We start from the raw sequence: 16,773 nt of genomic DNA, 5'->3' as shown, positions 1-16,773 counted from the left end.
AACTGACACTGCCCCTCCCATTAACTACTCCCCAGAGGCAACTCTTTTGGACTCCTTTAGCTAAATGGTATGCTTATAAAGTTAATTAATAATTTTCAGATTAACGTATTTTATGGAAGAGGAGAGTTTAGCTCATGATCACCATCAGCCTCATGCATACACAAACACAAACTTTCCATGCTATCACTCTCCCAATACAGTTATGCCATAATTTTGCTTATAGCAATTTTTAGTGTTTGTACTATTCTGACTATGGAAATCTTACTCACAATTGAGTTATGTAACATACTATAATTACTTTCCCTTTCTTGAACATCTGTTTGTTTTTAAGGGAGTTAATAATTATCTAGTTTATTCAGTTTTCTCTTTTTCTATATACTTAGCATTGCTTCACCTATAATCTGTTCCTCAATTGCTTAATCTTCTCCCAATATGTGAAGATGCAATGTCTCTTTTATCAATTTAATCTTCTGGTAGACATACTTTTGAATTGCTCCAAAATGGCCTAATTGCTCTCTAGATTTGTGGCACTGCTCTTATCCTGCGATATCCTTGATAATTTTGAAGGTATTACTTCATTATCTTCTAGCTCCCAACTTTTGAGGTGTCTAAATCTATCTGATCTCTGATCCTTTGTTGATTACCTTTAATTTTTTTGTCTAGAAGTTGTTAGCTTTTTCGTTTTGCCCTTAGTGTGCAGTGTCACATTGGTATACCCTGGTGCGTATCTATTTTCTTCCATTGTGAGCATTCTGTGGGCCCTTTCGATCTTAAAACTGTCTTTTAATTCTAAAAAATTTTCTTGAATTATTTATTTGATGTTTTTCTCTCCAGTTTTCCAGACTTCTTTTCCTGAAACTCATTGTTATGTTGTACTCCCAGGAATGAGCCTGTAATTTGCTTATATTTTATCTATTTCCCTTCTCTTTATCTGTTTGCTCTTCTTCTGGGTGATCTTCTCAGTTTTATCTTCCAACCCTTCTGCAATACTGCAGTGCAATTCTGACACTACCCAGAGCTAGTGCAGTCTTTACTGGTTAAGAGCACAGTTCTCAACATGATAGCCCTCATTTCAGATGCTAGCCACAAGTTCAGGGGACCCCAGGCAACTCACATTTCTGACCAACTGGCTACAAATTTAGGGGTTCCCATGCCCCCCTCAGGTTTGATAATTCCCTAGAACAACTCACAGAACACAGGAAAATGCTGTGTTTACAATTACAGTTTCATATAAAGGATGCAAATGAGGAGTAGCCAAATGAAAAGACCCATAGGATGAGGTCTGGGAGGGTCCCAAAAGTGGAGCTTCCGTTCCCCTGCCCTAAAATGGGATCAAGATTCATCACTATCCTAGCAGAGTTTTTACTATGGTTTTATTATGTAGACTTGACTTATTGAATCATTGACCATGTGATTTAACTCAATCTCTAATCCCCCCTTCCTTCCCAGAGGTAAAATTTGGCTGATATCATCTGGCTCAAAGCCCTAACCCTCTAATAACATGGTTGGTCTTTCCAGCATGGTCAGCTTCCATCCTGAAACTATCTAGGGGCCCATGACTCACCTCATTAACATTAATTCAGAGATTATTCCAGAGGCCCACCGTGAATAACAAAGACACTCCTATCACTCACAAAATTCCAAGGGTTTAGAAGCTACATTCCAAGAATCTGGGACAAAGACCAGACAAATTCCGTATTACACAACACTTAATAATAAGTTTTCAAGAATAGGAATTTTTAGGAGTGATTTTTGTTTTCTGAGTATCCTTTTAGAAAAAAAATCACTCTGTTCTTGTTTGATGGATGCAATGTTTTCTCCAATCTCTTTGAAAATAATAATGGTTATTTTTCATTTCTTTGTTTTGTTTCAGTTCTTGGCTTATTTGTTGAGTTAGATATCTATCTTTGATATCAGAAGCTTTCTTCAAATATTGCATCGTCCTTGGCTGTTTGCTCATATTTTATGAATAAGTTCCTAGAAAGCTTATTAAAAGGTTAGACTATTTAGTGAGACTTGTAGAGCATGAGTTCACTAGTCTTCAATTGCTGTGTAATAAATTACCACAAACTTTGTTTTCAAATGACACACATTGATTATTTGATAGTTTCTATGCATGAGGAGTTAAAACCTGGTATAGTTGGGTCCTCTATTCAGGGTCTCACAGGATGTAATGGAGGTGTTGGTCAGGATACATTCTCATCTAGAAAACTGAGAAAGAATTTGTTTCCAAGGTCATTCAGGTTTTTAGTAGAATTTATTTCCTCATGACCATACGAATGAGGACCCTAGTTTTTGCTAGCTGTTGCCTGAGGCCACATTTAGATCCTAGAGGCCACAAACAGTTCCTTCAGGCCACTGGAAGTATTTTGTCATGTGGGCTTCTCCAGCATGGCCCATAAGAAGAGACTCTGGTTCCACTTTGCTAAGGCAGAAACTTATATAACATAACTTAATCATAAGAGTGAATCCCATCATCTTTGCCATATTCTGTTGGTTAGGAACAAGTCTCAGGTCCCAACAACATTTAATGGGAGAGAATTACACAAAGGCATGAACACCAGGAAGTGGGACTCATTGGGGATCAACTTAGGTTTATCTACCACAGTGGGATTTACTGAAAAAAATGTCTGGCTAGGTCATTTCATTGGACAACCCCTATGTTAGCATATTTAAGCATTTCTTGGGTTTTTCATATTCCCAAAGAAATATATTCTAATACCATGCCTGGAGGTTGTAAGTCTAACTGCCAGCATCCGGAGAATCAAGTGGGGTAAGGGACTAGAAATCTCAACAATCAAAATGTAAATTTCTCAGTTTTCCTGTTTTCCATATATTACTGCTGTCTCAATTGTGCTCAGCATTAATCCCAGTCCAGATACCCTCTGTTTACTGTTAACAGAGAATAAACCTCACATCTTGCGGTTGGGAGGAGGGCAGAGACAATCATCAAACTGTATGAAGTTGTGTACTGAATCTTGGGCTCTAATGACTTAATAAAAATTCAGTCAATACTCTACATTCAGCCTCACTTTCACCACCAATTCTAGAACTACTGGTACTACCAATTGCTGAGCCTTTGGAGATTCTTGCTGTGAATTGTGCTGCTTATCAACTTTTCTCCACTGTCAGTTTTGGATTCAATTTCCTCAAGAAATTATCTTTGTATTTCTAATTTCTAGCTTCAAAAACTGTATTTTTATATTAATTTCTCCCCAAATTACTGTCATTTTAGTGAGATTTTGCAAAACGGTGGAGGTAAAGGTATGTGTTCAGATTGTTATGGTCAATGGGATGTCCTAATTTATATGCTAGGAAGATTACACTGACTCTTTTTTTGAAGAATAGACTATAAGGGAGGAATAGAGAAGTTAAGAGAATAGTTAGGCAGCCATCAGGGGATAATTAAGAGGAGAAATAGAGCTTGGCAATAGATTGAGAATTGGGGGCAGAGGGAGAGAGAGAGAGATGTCACTAATGACTCTTAAACTCATGTAGCAGGATGGATGGTGCATTTCATCTATTTCATGATTCACTGTTTCTCAAGTTATTTTCCAGGGCTGCTATCAACCAACTTCTGTGACTACCACAATTGATGTCACCACAAAACTGACTCAGAGCAAACCTAACATTGTCAGGAACACAATTACTATGATAAGGAAACCCTAATTTAACCAAGAGCAGCAACAACAACTCCTATTTATGGAGTGATTACTATAAGCCAGGGTCCATGCTAAACACTGTTCATATATTATTTCATTTAATTTCTTCAATAGCCCTGTGAGTTAGATATCAATCTGTAGTTCATTACCATTGAATCCACAAAGTGGATACTTTCCAAATCAATCCAGTTCTGGGGAAAGTAGTTTTACTACAAATTTTGTCAGGGTCTCTAGAAGTGATAGAAGGGAACATAATACCAGCCATTGCCATTCTTACTTGTTTGGTATCCAATCCAAACCTGTGGTAGTAGGCATCTGCTCTTTTTCCATATGGCTTCCCGCTTTCATTAACCACTTCCTCCCATTCTTTTCTGAAAATATTGTTTCCTTTCAAAATCCTCTTTTGTGCTTGCATTATTTCCCAAGAATGTTGACTTTTGTTTCAACTGAAGCACAGAACAACAACATTATTCTACCCCATGACCTTTTCTTCATAGACGAAATGGAGACTTGGAGTGGAGATGAGAACTTTGCCCAATCTGTGCATTTCTGTGGAATTTCAGAAATAAAAAGCTTGAGGATGAAAATATCTTGAGTTGTTCACATAAAGATAGCTTAGAGGAGGACAAATGAGGAGCAGGGAAAAGTGATTTCAATGCAATTTGAGATTTTTTTCCTGAGCTTCTTGAGGAATAGAAGAGTTGAAGGAACTGGGAAGAGACAGTATACACTAAATTATTTTATCACTAATTACTTGGAGTTGCTACCCCTAAGGAGGAGTCTAGGATGTCTTAGTCAGCTTGGGTTGCCATTACAAAATATCATAAACTGGGTGGCTTAAACAATAAAGATTTATTTCTCATAGTTCTCGAGACTGGAAGTCTGAGATCAGAATGGTTCAATTCTGGTGAGAGCTTTTTTTTTTCCTTCTGTGTCCTCATAATGTGAAGAGAGAGTGAGAGAGCAAGCTCTCTGGTGTCTCTTTTAAAAAGGTACTAAGTGAAATAAGCCAATCAGAGAAAGGCAAATACCATATGATCCCACTAATATGTGGAATCTAACGAACAAAATAAACTGGTGAACAAGATAGAAACAGAGGCATGGATACATGGAGCAGACTGACAAATGTCAGAAGGGAGGGGAATGGGGGAACTAGGTAAAAGAAAGTGAAAGGATTAGTTATAAAACATATATGCAAACCCCATGGACACAGACAATAGTGTGGTGAGGACCAAGGGAGGGGGAGTGGGGGTTGGGTGGAGGTGGGTAAAGGGAGGAAAAATGGGGAACATTTACAATAGTGTCCCAATAAAAAATTGAAACTAAAAAATAAAGGTACTAATCGAATCATGAGGGCACACCCTCATGACCTCATCTAAACCTAATTACCTCCCAAAGTCTCCATCTCCACATAACATCACATTGAAGGTTAGGGCTTCAACATATGAATTTTGATGAGACACAATTCAATCCATAGCAGAGTATCAAACTCTGCTTTGCCAGGTCCCCATTGAACCTTCCCCGTGTTGTTAATCAATATAATGAAAATATAGGGCATTGACAACAAAGTTAGTCAGCAAACCTAGATGATATTTGCATGAATGTCCATGTTTTCCTAGGTATCATTAGCTATGGCAATGCCTGTAGAGCTGACTCACTGTTTGCCTTTAACTATTTTCTTTCTGCTGAATTCTGCTTGAACTTTCACTCTTCTGTAAAACTCTTTCTTTTGTGCTATATTAAGCTTCAATAAAACATATTTCTGGTATGATGATAAAAGAGGTTACTAGATTGACTGACTACATACTGAAATATCATAGATTTTCCTCCCTTGATAAAGGTTTTTTGTTGTGTGACTAGTGAAGGTAGGTGAGTATAAGTCAGAGGATAGAGTTCTTAAAAGAGGTTTGCCTTCTTTGGAGACAAGACTGATGAGGGAGGGAAGATTTTGTAGTCTTGACAACACATGTGTGCTCTCACTCCTCCATGGAAACCAAAATGTGTGAATGATACTGAGAAGTCAAGTAAACCTCACTCCCCCTTTAACTCCCACCTCTACCACTAGCCTAAGGGCTAATATTTTTTTCCTTCAGTGCCAAGAATGAAAGTACTAAAGAATAGAAAGGAACATCACAATGCCATAAGTTAACTAAATAATGTAGTTTCTTGGTTATTGTAGTTCCAGTTACTGCTATAGAATCTTCTGCCATTGCCTTAGGCACCTTTGGAAAAGAGTTCATTTATTCACCATGAATCCAGATGCTTGAGCTCCAACCAATCCATGGGTCTCAATGGGTGCAACACTGTGAGTTTTTTTAAATTTTATTATGTTTGTTTTTGGTTTAGTGTCTTTTTAGGCAGCCAACCATATTCATCTTTTCACCAAACATCTATTGACCATCTATTGTGTGCCAAACACTGTAGTAGGTATTGAAGATATAAAGACACATAAGGTACAATTCCCCACCTTTGATACACTTATAGCTCCACACACAGATCTCTCTTCAAGACAAAGCCACAAACAAACCATTGAAATACAGATTAATAAGTGTGATGATTAGATAGACGCCTGGACAAAATACTCACTCAGAAGAGGAATAGTCTATCATTGCCAAGGGAACCATAAAATTTTTCACGAAGTAGGTGACATTTGAGATATGTTTGAAAAAAAGAAAAGTCATTCCAGGCTTAAGTAATAGCATTTGCAAAGATACAGAAATATAAAGGAGAATAGAGTTTTCAGGGTTCTTCAAGAAGTTCAGTTTTTTTGAAGCACTGTTAGATGATGTTGCTAAAAAGGGAAATTAGAGTGATGACAAAAGACTTCCCTATGCCATGCTAAAGCACTTATATTTAGCATTGAATGTTGTGGGGAAGAAGTATGACATATTATTGGCAATTTTCAAAGTTCACTCCAACAACTACATAGAGGACAGTTTGGAAGGAAGCAAGAATGGATGCAGGGAGACCAATTAGAAGGCTGTTGCAAAAATCCAAGTGAGAGGTAATAAAGGTCCAATAAAGGCAGTGACAATTGAAATAATGAGGAAGGAATATGATTAAAAGAAAATTCCAAAGAAGATTGTAATAATATTTTGTGGCTAATTGGACTTGGTTACTGGGGAGAAAGAAACATTTTATTTTATGTCACTATCAGATATCTTCTTTAGGTGATTGATAGATGACAGTGCCATTAATAGAGATCCATAGATAATTGAATATATAAGTCTATAGTAGAGGAGAGGTGTGTAGGTTGGAGGTAAAGATGTATGTATCATCAATATGGTAGTTGAAAACATGAGAATGGAGATTTCCCTGGGAAAGTTTGCAGAAATATGAAAAGGGCATTATGAATAGGACCTTTAGAAATAGCAACCTTTAAGGGATAGGCACAGGAAGATAAGTTGTTGAAGAAATAGAATAAATAATCAGAGTGACAGAAAGAAAACCTGGAGAAATGATGGAAGGTATGGTCCACAGTGTTAAATACTGCATGAGGCCAAGAAAGATGATGACAGGAGCAGAGCCCACTTAATTCAGTATTTGGGGTACTGGTGACATTAAAGAGAACATATTCAGTAGAATGGTGCCAGAAGCAGCTCAGGCCAAGTATGCTGAGATACAAATGAGAGAAAAGGAAGTGAAGAGTGCAGATTATCCCATTTTTAACTTTGAAATATGGATTTATAAACATTTCAGTAACAGCAAACCTTGCCCTGAGGGTCTGTTGTACACTGAAGTTCATAGCCAGAATGATTAGGAACAGATGCCTTTTTATCTGTATCTAATATTGAGTGCTTTTTGTATATTGTGCTGTGGTTTATATAACATACACATAAAGAGACATAAATGAGGGTGTTCTTTGGTTTTGATAGGGTGAAAAATCCATTACAGTTTTGGAGATGTCTCCTGGAGAGTAAGGCCCACAGACCTACTGACTCCTTTGGTTCTAAGAAAGCTTCTACCTACCTAAAAACAGGCCTTATTTCTAGCCCAGAGGGAATGTTATCCTGTAGGACATAAAGCCCTCCTGAAAGCATCTGGATTTAGACTCTTCTTTATGTGTACCTTTATTGGGCTTGGCATAAGGACTTTTCTTCAAATCAAGGCTGGGGAGCACTCTTGAGTTTATCGGGGATCCTCAAGGCAATTATGAAGATTAAATTCTGAAACCCACTGTGAAGCCATCTCAGACAGTGTAGCTCAATTCTTTTTTTCACTCTAGCACATCTTGGGAGAGGTGCCTGATTTGCACTATCAGTAATGGTAATTCATTGATAGTGAGCCAAGGAGTAATATAATAATGATGGACCACTTTTATTAAATAACCAGACACTTTACATCAATTAAGTAAATTACTGTGCTTCCAGGTTACAGGCGTGGAAACTAATTCAGAGAAGTTGAGTGACTTTTAAGAAGTGTGGTGGTGAAGGAAGAGTGGAAGTGAAAGAAATAGCTATGGCAGGTTTAATTTGCCATTCACTTGAATTTTTATTTGAACCCTGTCCTCTAGAGAAGATGTAGGCTGTGTGCCTGACCTAGTGTTGGGGAAAAACTAGGGAGCAACAAGAGGTGAAAATGGCAGGTTCCCTAACTTTGAGGTACTTATGTGTTGTTTGATGAGGCGAAAGTAAAGAATAGGCAGTGCTTTTAAAGCTGGGTTGTAAGGCAGTTGTTTGGAACTAGGAATACATCTTATTTCAGGAACTTGCTAAAGATGGGTACTTTAGTCTGGCAGATGTGATTCAGTGGTTGAATGTTGACCCATGCATCAAGAGGCCACCTGTTCAATTTCTGGTCAGGGCAAATGCCCGGGTTTTGGGCTCATCCCCAGTAGGGAGCGTGCAGGAGGCAGCCGATCCATGTTTTTCTCTCATTGATGTTTCTATCTCCCTGTCCTTCTCCCTTTCTCTCTCTCTAAAAATAAATAAAAACAAAACAAACAAAAAACACACCAATGGGTACTTTAATAGATGCATTCATAAATCCTATTTGCCCCATGACATAGCTGAAATGCTGTATATTTGTTATGAAAACTAGTATGAGAGTATTGTTGTACTAATAATTAAGTAAAATGAACTATAATGTTGAAAAAAATGTGGGTTTTATGCTAGTACTTGAAGAGAAGCTGGTTTAATTAGGAGTAGGATAAAGTAAGATGAAGGTTTTAGTGGGGATCCTGATTAGGACTTTTGGCAGCTTCAAGGACATTAGAGGATGCTGCACAGGTAAGTTTTAAAATCACGTTTAACTCCACATTAAAGCATATGGCTCTTCATTCCTTAGTTTGGTTGCATCAGCACTGCTTTTACACACATCAACCATAATTAGAGTTTTTTATTTAATCATGAATGGAACGAAGAAGAAAATGTTAAAGCCACTATAAATTCTCGGCTACTTAGGAGTGGTAATTTTTTCACCTCCTAAACACTTGGCCCTTACTTTTCATTGTTTATTTTCTCAGTACAAGGGTTTAGTCACATATTTGCCCCAATTTCTGCCTTGGAATTTTTCCTCCCCTAGACTTCCTAATCCTCTTTTTTCATCTGGAACTCTTGTGGTGATTTCTACCCATTTTTATACCTAGACTTTGCTTTCACCCTTTCTTATGAAATTACCAACAGATATCCAACATGACCACAAGATCTTTGCTGCTCCTGCTTTTCTTAATTTTTAAAATTTATCTTTATTGTTGAAAGAATTACAGATGTCCCCTTTCTTCTCCCCATTGACCCCTTCTATCCTGCTCCCACCCCCTGCCCCAGACCTTCACCACACTATTGTCTGTGTTCATGGGTTATGCATTTATGCACATAAATTCTTTGGTTAATCTCTCCCCTCACCCCCAACCCTTGCCTACACTCTGAGATTCGTCAATTTGTTCCATGCTTCTATGTCACTGGATCTATTTTGTTCATCAGTTTATTTTGTTCATTAGATTCCACACATAAGTGAGATCATGTGATATTTGTTTTTCTCTACCTGGTTTATTTTGCTTAGCATAATATTCTCCAGTTCCATCCATCCTGTCCTAAAGGGTAAGAGATTCTTCTTCTTTACAGCTGCATAGTATTCCATGGTGTAAATGTCCCATAGCTTTTTTATCCACTCCTCTACTGATGGGCACTTGGACTGTTTCTAGATCTTAGCTATTGTAAATTGTGCTGCTATGAACATAGGGGTGCATAAGTTCTTTCTGATAAGTGTTTTGTGTTTCTTAAGATATATTCCTACAAGTGGGATCGCTGGGTTAAAAGGCAGTTGCATGTTTAATTTTTTGATGAACCTACATACTGTTTTCCATAGTGACTGCACCAGCCTGCATTCCCACCAGCAGTGTACCAGGGTTCCCCTTTCTCCACATCCTTGCCAGCACATGTCATTGCTCCTGGTTTCTTGAAGTAGCAATAGCTGTACTTGTAACCTCCCACCCTTACCCATTTGGATCCTAATTTTGGTAAGAAAAGATGAGGGTCTTTTTTGGGTCAGTGGAAAAAGGCCAGAAGAGAATGAGCAACTGAGCTTGAGGATATGGGAATATTTATGAAAAAAATACCAAAAGAAAAAATATGAGTGGTGGAAGAGAGATATAGTACTCTTAAGTAGAATGGGGGAAAAAAAAGGAAAAAAAAGTGTATGGTAGAATATTTCAGAACAGATGATGTCCTTAGTTAGGAAAGCTGTGTTATTCTACAGAGAGGTCTTGATGTGGGTGATGGTATGAAACTGATTGTTCAAAGGGTTAAAGAGAGAGTATTCATGTGTCAAAGAGGAATTAAAGGTACTAAAGAAATTTGTCAACTTGAATATTCCGGTGAGGCAAAATGATCAGAAATGGTTTCACAGAAAAGAGAGGGTATAATGTTGGTTTTAAAGGATGAGTAGGACTCAGAATAATAGAGAAGGGGACTAAGCAAAAGCAGCGTTGAGAATATAAGCAACAAATTCAGATTTAAGGAAAGGTACTTCTGATTAAAATGTAGTTTCTTTGTGGAGATAGCTGATGATAAAGTTGACTAGATTGTGATCTTATGTTTCAGGTCAATGTGTTAATAATTTATCATATATGGAATAAAGAGCTAGTGATCATTTCTTAAGCAACAATAGTGACATAATCAAAGTGGAGGTTTATGAAACTAAAATCAACTATGGTTGTGAAGATAGAGTAGAGTGGGTAGAGGATTGAGCAAGTGAGACTAGATATGAGGTAGAGGCCCTGACTTGAGTTGATATTAGTAGGTGGTGGAAAAAGGAGAAATGCAAGAGAAATTACCCAAACTGTATAATTAATTGAATGGGGAAGAGGACAAAAATGGGAGTGGTTAATAATGACAATGAAGTTTGAGCTAGAGCAAAGTATAAACTGTAAGAAAGGAATTTATCATAGGAAAACAACTGTACACATTCACAGGTTGTTCATTTTAGCATTGTGTGGAATGGAAAAAACTTGGGAAAAAATCTAAAGGTCTGTATTAGTCTGGATAAGCAATGATAGATGTTATAATAGACAATTTTAAAATCTCAATGAGTTAACACTATAAAACAATTGCTCACTTGGCAGTCCAATGTGGTCAGTGAGGAGAGAGATCATCTGCTCTGTACAGACGTCCAGTTTCCCCAATCTTATAATACCACCATTTTTCACACATGACCCCCTGATCACTATAGAAGGGAAAGAGAGCAGAGGAATTTGTTGCAGATTTTAGCACCCAGGCTTAGAAATAAATGTATCACTTCAATACACTTTCCATTGTCCAGAACTAGTTATATTGCCCCACTGTGACTTTTTGTGTGCACAGGAGAAAAATAGAGAGGTTTGCTGAACACATAGAAGTGTCTCTAACACAAGGTCCTTAGATAGCCAACAGCTAAATGAACTATGGGTGTCTATTTTATGGAATACTATTCAGATAACAAATGAACTAACAAAACAAAATAAAGCAAAAACTCATAGATACACAGACAACAGAATGGCGGTTACCAGAGGGGAAGGGGAAGGGGAAGGGGAAGGGGAAGAGGGGAGGGTGAATTGGGTAAAGGGAGTCTAATATATGTTAATGGAAGGAAACTAGATTTTTGTTGATGAGCATGCAATAGAGTAAACAAATTTCTAATTGTAGTGTTATACACCTGAAATTTATGCAATGTGATAACCAATGTTACCTCAATAAATTTAATTTATAAAAAATGAGATATACTTAAGTGGATTGACATGAAAAGATCTACAGAATATTTTGTTGATTGAAAAGAACAATTTGAGATGCCAAGATAGAGAGAGATAAAGTGGAAGCTACACTGACACTCTCCCAGGACCAAACTGGAATTACAAAGAAAATATAGAAAAACTATCCTAAATAAACAACTGAAGACTATCTGGAGAGAACCCTCATAATCAAGGACATAAAGAGGAGACAGCATAGATACTGGTAGGAAGGGCGAAGGCCCAAGAAAGCTGGCTGGGCTCCCACAGGAAGCAGCTGAAGGTCCGGAAGGATATCTCAGCTGTGGGTGGTTCCCACTGATAACTCTGGGGTCTAACCCCCAAGCCAGGCTTCCCAGCCCAGAGCACCAGAACTGAGAAAGGTACCCATGTAACATCTGGCATAGAAAAGCAGCAAGTTTTCTGTCTGCCAGAGAGATGGCTGAAAATGCAAGCACTCTCTTAAAGAGCCAATGCACAGTCGTGTGTGCAGCCACTCACCTTGCATTCTGGTAGAGGGAGAGCAGAGTGGACTAGAGCAGTGTGGAGAGAGTCCAGAGTTGAGGACTCTGAAGATAGAATTCAGAGGGCAACCATCTGGATTCCTGTGCTGAATGATTCCCCCATACTGCAGAGAAAATCTTTGCCAGCCAGGCACCTTTTTCCTGGGGTGGAAGAAATTGCCCCACCCATGGCAAAATCTCTCCTACTATACTGTGGGTTTACAACTTGCTGTGGTCTGCAGCATGAGGGTCATTAAGAGAATCAGATTAATCAACCTGCAGGCAGAGGGTGCTTTGAGTCTTTGCTTGATCTGTTTCTGGACCCTTGGAAAAGCAGACTTTGGTGTGCATCTTGGTCTTGTCCAAACACATCCAGACCCAACAGAGAAAACTACAAGCTGCATGTTGTTGATAGCTCCAAACAAGGCACTCAAGGCCAGCCACAAACAATGTCTAACATTGGCCTGCACCAGAGACCTTCAAAAGGGACTGAGAGTCCTAGTAGATGTACCAATACATAGAAACAAGCCCAAATAGGCAGCCAAAATGAGGACACAGAAAAACCAAACCCCAAATGAAAGAATAAGAGAAATCTCCAGAAAAAAATCTAAATGAAATGAAGATAAGAAATCTATCAGATATAGAATTCAGAATACTGACTGTAAGGATACTGAGAAAAGATATGGAAACTATCAAGAAAATAAGAATGACGTAGCAGAAATAAGGAATATAGCAGATTAGGTAAAGCTGAGGATCTGATCAGCGAGTTAGAGGACAGGGTAAAAAAAATCACTCAATCAGAGATGCAAAAATAAAATAAAAAATAAAAACAGGAGGACAGTTTAAGGGAGCTGTGGGACAACATGAAATGTAAGAACATTTGCATCATAGGAATGCCAGAAGAGGAAGAGGATAAGCAAGGAATAGAGAATTTGTTTGAAGAAATAATGGCAGAACACTTCCCTAACCTGGTCAAGGAAAAAGTCACACAGTTTCAGGAGGCACAGAGAAACCCAAGCAAGAAAAACCCAAAGAGGCCCATGCCCAGACACATCATAATTAAAATGCCAAAAATGCAAGACAAAGAGAGAATCTTAAAGGCAGCTAGAGAAAAGAAATCTGTTACCTACAAAGGAGCTCCCATAAGGCTGTCAGCTGACTTCTCACCAGAAACTCTACAAGCCAGAAGGGAATGGCATGAAGTATTCAAGGTAATGAAAAGCAAGGATCTGAAACCAAGAACACTCTATCCAGCAAGGCTATCATTAAAAAGAGATAGTGAAACAAAGAGCTTATCAGAACAAAAAAAGGCTAAAGGAGTTTATCACCACCAAACCAACATTGCCGGAAATGTTAAAGGGACTGCTGTAATAAGAAGTAGAAAAAGAGAGAGAGAAACATAGGCATAAAGAATTAAAATGGCAATAGAGAAATACCTATCAATAATAAGCTTAAATGTAAATGGGTTAAAAGCTCCAGTCAAAAGATATAGGGTAGCTGAGTGGATAAGAAAACATGACCCAAATATATGCTGTCTACTAGAGATCCACCTCAGAACAAAAGACACACAGGATGAGAGTGAGGGATGGAAAAAAATTGTCCATGCAAATGGAAATGAAAAAAATGCTTGGCCTGGCTGGGCTTGGCTCGGGGGTTGAGCATCGACCTGGGATCCTGGAGATCATGGTTTGATTCACAGTTGGGACACATGCCTAGGTTGTGGGCTCAGTCCCCAGTCGGGGATGTGCAGGAGGCAGCTTATTGGTGACGACTCTCTCATCACAGATGTTTCGACTCTGTCTCTCCCTCTCCCATCCTCTCTCTGAAATCAATAAAGATATATATTTTTTAAATGTTGGGGTAGCAAAACTCATGTCTGACAAAATAGACTTCAAAAAGAAGACCATAATGAGAGACAAGATAGGTCACTACATAATACTAAAGGGATCGATCCAACAAGAAGATATACCCTGATATACATATATGCACCCAATATAGAAGCACCTAAATTTATAAAAAAACTTCTGGAGGACTGTAAGGGAGAGATTGACAGCAATACAGCCATTGTAGGGAAATTTAACACCCCATTGATTTCACTGGATAGGTCTTCCAGACAAAAAATCAAGACGGAAACTGTGACCCTAAATGACACTCTAGATCAGATGCATTTAAGTTACATTTACAGAGCACACCACCCCAGAGCTGTAGAATATACATTATTCTCAAGTGCACACAGAACATTCTCAAAGATGGACCACATGTTAGGACTAAAAGAAGTCTCTACAAGATCAAGAAAATTGAAATTTTCTTGGATCACAATGGCATGAAATTAAAAATCAACTACAACAAAACCACTAAAAAACATTCAAACACATGGAGGTCAAATAGTATGTTATTAAACAGTGAATGGGTTGCCAAAGAGATCAAGGAATAAATCAAAAACTTCCTGGAAACAAATGAAAATGAACACACAACACCACAAAATCTATGGGACACAATAAAAGCAGTCCGGAGAGGGAAGTTCATATCACTACAGGACTAGCTAAAAAAAAACCACACACACACAAAAAAAAAAACCACACCAAGAAAAACTTCTAATAAACTATCTAACCCTACAAGTTAAAGCCTTAGAAAGAGCACAAGAAGAAAAGTCTGAACTAAGTAGAAGGAAGGATATAATAAAGATCAGAGCAGAAATTAATGGCATAGGGACCGAAAAAACAATTCAAAAGATCAATGAAACCAAGAACTGGTTTTCTGAAAAGATAAACAAGATTTATGAGCCATTAACCAGGCTCATCAAGAAACAAAGAGAGCAGACCCAAATAAATAAAATCAGAAATGAAAGAGGTGAAGTAACAACTGACTCAACAGAAATACAAAGGATTGTAAGAAAATGTTATGAACAACAATATACCACCCAGCTGGACAACCTGAATGACATGGACAAATTCCTAGAAAAATACAACCTTCCAAAACTCAATCAGGAAGAGTCAGAAAACCTGAATAGGCTGATGAAGTTGAAGCAGTTATCAAAGGGCTCCCAGCACACAAAAGCCCTGGCCAAAACGGCTTTACAGGAAAATTTTATCAAACATTCAAAGAGGAACTAACACCTATCTTACTCAAAATATTCCAAAAACCCAAGAGGAAGGAACACTTCCAAGCTCTTTTTACAAGGCCACCTTTAGTCCAATTGTAAAACCAGATAAAGACACTACAAAGAGAGGAAATTACAGGCCAATATCCCTGATGAACATAGATGTTCAAGTCTTCAACAAAATATTAGAAAATTGGAACCAGCAATACATTAAAATGATCAAACATCTTGACCAAGTGGGACTTATTCCAAGGATGCAAAGCTAGTACAGCATCCACAAATCAATAAATGTGATACAGCATATAAACAAATTGAAAGACAGAAATCACATGTTAATATCAATAGATGCAAATAAAGCATCTGACAAAATCCAACACCCATTTTTGATAAAAACTCTAAGTAAAGTAGGAATAGAGGGATCATGCCTCAAAATAAAAAAGGCCAAATATGACAAACCTACGGCCAACATCATACTCACTGGGCAAAAACTAAAACCATTTCCCCTAAGAACAGGAACAAGACAGGAATGTCCACTTTCACCACTCTTATTCAACATAGTACTGGAAGTCCTAGCCATAGCCATCAGACAGGAAGAAAACATAAAAGGCATCCAAATTGGAAAGGAGGAAGTAAAACTGTCATTATTTGCAGATGACATGATATTGTACATAGAAAACCCTAAAGACTCCATCAAAAAACTACTAGATTTAATAAATGAATTCAGTAAGGTAGCAAGATACAAAATTAACACATAGATGTTGCTGATACATTTGTACACCGATAATGAACTCTCAGACAGAAAACTAAAAAAAACAATACCATTGCAACAAAAAATTAAGATACATAAGAATAAACTTAACCAAGGAGGTAAAAAAACCTGTCCACTGAAAACTACAGGACCTTGCAAAAAGGGATAGAGGAAGATATAATTTATACAAGTGGAAGAATATACTGCGTTCACTCACTGGAAGAATTAACATCATTAAAATGTCCATACTACCCAAAGCAATCTATAAATTCAATACAACCCCTATTATAATACCAAGGGAATATTTCACAGATCTAAAACAAACACTCTAAAAATTTATATGGATCCAAAAAAGATCCCATATAGCCACAGTAATCCTGAGAAAGAACAAAGTTGGAAGGATCACAATACCAGATATCAAGTTATACTACAAAGCCACTGTAATTAAACCAACCCGGTACTGGCACAAGAACAGACATATAGATCAGTGAAACAGAACAGAGAACCCAGAAATTGACCCATGCCATTATGGTCAATTAATATTTGACAAAGGAGGGAAG

This window comes from Miniopterus schreibersii (assembly GCF_964146895.1).
Source record: "Miniopterus schreibersii genome assembly, chromosome: X".
NCBI classification, from domain to species: Eukaryota; Metazoa; Chordata; class Mammalia; order Chiroptera; family Miniopteridae; genus Miniopterus; species Miniopterus schreibersii.
The sequence above is the reverse complement of the archived record's forward strand: the minus strand, read 5'-3'. Positions refer to the sequence as shown.